The sequence below is a fragment of the Arachis hypogaea genome, chromosome 19 (assembly GCF_003086295.3).
Source record: "Arachis hypogaea cultivar Tifrunner chromosome 19, arahy.Tifrunner.gnm2.J5K5, whole genome shotgun sequence".
Classification (NCBI taxonomy): domain Eukaryota; kingdom Viridiplantae; phylum Streptophyta; class Magnoliopsida; order Fabales; family Fabaceae; genus Arachis; species Arachis hypogaea.
In genome coordinates, this window is record NC_092054.1 from 72,332,871 (window position 1) to 72,336,593 (window position 3,723).

General features: G+C 41.8%; 1 non-coding gene across 1 annotated transcript; it reads left to right on the top strand.

The window, feature by feature from the left end:
- The first annotated feature begins 2,995 nt into the window (after window positions 1-2,995).
- On the top strand, window positions 2,996-3,102 carry LOC112781573 (small nucleolar RNA R71). Its single transcript, XR_003192343.1, has one exon. It is a non-coding gene; the product is annotated as a small nucleolar RNA R71 (small nucleolar RNA).
- Window positions 3,103-3,723: the final 621 nt, after the last annotated feature.

Here is a 3,723-nt window from a genome sequence, read left to right on the forward strand (position 1 = left end):
ACGGCCAAGACTTATAAAGAAGCTGTGTTCAAGAATCATCATACTGAACTAGGGGAATCAATAACACTATCTGAACTCCGAGTTCCTATAGATGCCAATCATTATGAACCTCAATGGATAAAGTGAGATGCCAAAACTATTCAAGAGGCAAAAAGCTACAAGTCCCGCTCATCTGATTGAAGCTATGTTTCATTGATAGTTTGGAATTTATAGTATATTCTCTTCTTTTTATCCTATTTGATTTTCAGTTGCTTGGGGACAAGCAACAACTTAAGTTTGGTGTTGTGATGAGCGGATAATTTATAAGCTTTTTGGCATTATTTTTAGTATGTTTTTAGTAGAATCTAGTTACTTTTAGGGATGTTTTCATTAGTTTTTATGTTAAATTCACATTTCTGGACTTTACTATGAGTTTGTGTGTTTTTCTCTGATTTCAGGTATTTTCTGGCTGAAATTGAGGGACTTGAGCAAAAATCAGATTCAGAGGTTGAAGAAGGACTGCTAATTCTGTTGGATTCTAACCTCCCTACACTCAAAATGGATTTTCTGGAGCTACAGAACTCAAAATGGTGCGCTTCCAATTGCGTTGGAAAGTAGATATCCAGGGCTTTCCAGCAATATATAATAGTCTATATTTTGCCCAAGTTTAGAGGATGCAAACTGGCGTTCAACGCCAGCTCTCTGCCCAATTCTGGCGTCCAGCGCCAGAAACAAGTTGCAAAGTGGAGTTCAACGCACAAACTGGCACAAAAGCTGGCATTCAACTCCAAGAATGACCTCTACACGTGCAACACTCAAGCTCAGCCCAAGCACACACCAGGTGGGCCCCGGAAGTGGATTTATGCATCAATTACTTACTTCTGTAAACCCTAGTAGCTAGTTTATTATAAATAGGACATTTTACTATTGTATTTGACATCTTTGGATTATCTTTTGATCTATTGATCATGTTTGGGGGCTGGCCATTCGGCCATGCCTGGACCTTCATTACTTATGTATTTTCAACGGTAGAGTTTCTGCACTCCATAGATTAAGGTGTGGAGCTCTGCTGTTCCTCAAAGATTAATGCAAAGTACTATTGTTTTCTATTCAATTCATCTTATTTCGCTTCTAAGATATTCATTCGCACTTCAACCTGAATTTGATGAACGTGACAATCATCATCATTCCTTATGAACGCGTGGCTGACAACCACTTCCGTTCTACCTTAGATTGAATGAGTATCTCTTAGATCTCTTAATCGGAATCTTCGTGGTGTAAGCTAGAATGATGGCAGCATTCAAGAGAATCCGGAAAGTCTAAACCTTGTCTGTGGTATTCCGAGTAGGATTCAATGATTGAATGATTGTAACGAGCTTCAAACTCGCAAGTGCTGGGCGTAGTGACAGACGCAAAAGGAGGTTGAATCCTATTCCAGCATGATCGGGAACCTCAGATGATTAGTCGTGCCGTGACAGGGCATCTTGGACCATTTTCACAAGAGGAGGGGATGTAGCCACTGACAACAGTGATGCCCTTGCATAAAGCCAGCCATGGAAAGGAGAAAGACTGATTGGATGAAGACAGCAGGAAAGCAGAGGTTCAGAGGGACGAAAGCATCTCCATACGCTTATCTGAAATTCTCACCAATGATTTACATAAGTATTTCTATCCTTCTTTTATTACTAAATTTCGAAAACTACATAACTATTTTATATCCGCCTGACTGAGATTTACAAGGTGACCATAGCTTGCTTCATACCAACAATCTCCGTGGGATTCGACCCTTACTCACGTAAGGTATTACTTGGACGACCCAGTGCACTTGCTGGTTAGTTATATCGAAGTTGTGACAAAATTATGAATTGAGATTAGAGCACCAAGTTTTTGGAGCCATTACCAGAGATCACAATTTCGCATACCATTGACATGCAGAGATGCAAACAAATCTAGAAACCTTGAGTATATTCTCTTCTCCACAGCACCATTGAGCAGTTAGGGAAAAGGTGCATAGAGTCTCAGCAGCTCCTGTTTTGAGATTTCCGGTTCTTGGTAATCTTTTTCCTCCTTCTCTGCTGAGGTGTCTCTAGGTTGTTCTGCCGACTTGTTTGGCTTGTCCTCAGTCCATTTATCACTTATAGTGACCATCTTGCAATCTTCCCATCTTACTTTCTTTGTTTCACCTCTCAGATTCTTCTCTGTGTCACTTGGGAATCCATCTGTGGGTTTGGGAATCTGCTCAGAGAAATACCCCACTTGAGATTCCAATCTCTTGATTGTATCTCCTTGGTTCTTAAAATTTGCTCGCACTTCTTCCTTGAATGCCTTGTTGTCTTGAATCTCTTTGCCTATGCCTTCAAGTAGATTCTCAATCCTTGAGAGTCTGTCATCAAATGATGGTAGATTGGGATTAGAGGTGGAAGGATGAGGTAAGTTATTTTGGTTTTGATATGAATGTGGAGAGGTGTTGTTATGGGGGTGTTGATATGGTCTAGATGTGAAATGTTGGTGGGCTGCATTGTTGTTGGGATTCGAACGTCTTTGATCTAGGCCTTGGTCTTGTTGATTTCCCCACCCAAAGTTTGGGTGATTCCTCCATCCAGGGTTATAGGTCTTAGAGTATGGATCATGGTTTTGCCTAGGTGAATTCCCAATGTAGTTGGCTTGCTCCTGACTACCCTCTGCTTCTTCATTCACTCCTTCTTGGGTTGTTGATGAAGTAGTGATTGCTGCTACTTGGTTCCTCTCCATCTTCTTGGTGAGGTCAGCCAGCTGCTGGGTAATGAGCTTGTTTTGGGCCAGCAGAGCATCTACATTGTTTAGCTCCATTACTCCCCTAGTGTTGCCTCTTTCAGAAGCATAGAAATAATCATTCTCTGCTACTGTTTCAATGACAACTATGGCTTCCTCAATGGTCTTTCTCTTGTTCAAAGATCCTCTGGATGAATGGTCTACTGCCTTCTTTGATTTATATGACAGGCCTTCATAGAAAATGTGTAGTTGCACCCATTCGTTGAACATATCTGGTGGGCACCTCCTTGTTAGGTCCTTAAACCTCTCCCATGCTTCATAAAGAGTCTCACCATCTTGTTGCCTGAAAGTTTGGACCTCAGCTCTCAGCCTATTGATTCGTTGAGGAGGGTAAAATCTTGCTAAGAATTTGTTCACCACATCTTCCCAGGTTGTCAAGCTCTCCTTCGGGAAAGACTCCAGCCACTTGGCTGCCTTATCCTTGAGTGAGAATGGAAATAAGAGCAGTCTATAGGCGTCAGGATGAACACCATTAGACTTCACTGTGTCACATATTCTCAGGAAGGTGGTTAGATGTTGATTGGGGTCTTCTTGGACACTTCCTCCGAACGAACAGTTGTTCTGAAAAAGGGTGATGAGCTGTGGTTTTAGTTCAAAATTGTTGGCATGGATGGTTGGCTTTTGAATGCTACTTCCACAGTTTCCTGGGTTTGGATTGATGTAAGAGCCTAAAACTCTTCTATCCTTCCCAGCATGATTTGCTCGACCTCCTCCGCCATGGTTGTGAGCCTCTTCTTCATGATGGTTTTCCATGTTGTCTTCAATGTTTGGTTCAAAGTATTCCTCCTCTTCCTCGGCACCAACTACTCTTTTTCCTCTTGCTTCCCTCCTTAATCTAAAGAAGGTCCTCTCAGGTTCAGAATCAAAGGAAGTTGAAGCCCCGTTTCTTCTCCCTGTCATACAACCAACAAGTACAAGCAAGGAAAATAGATG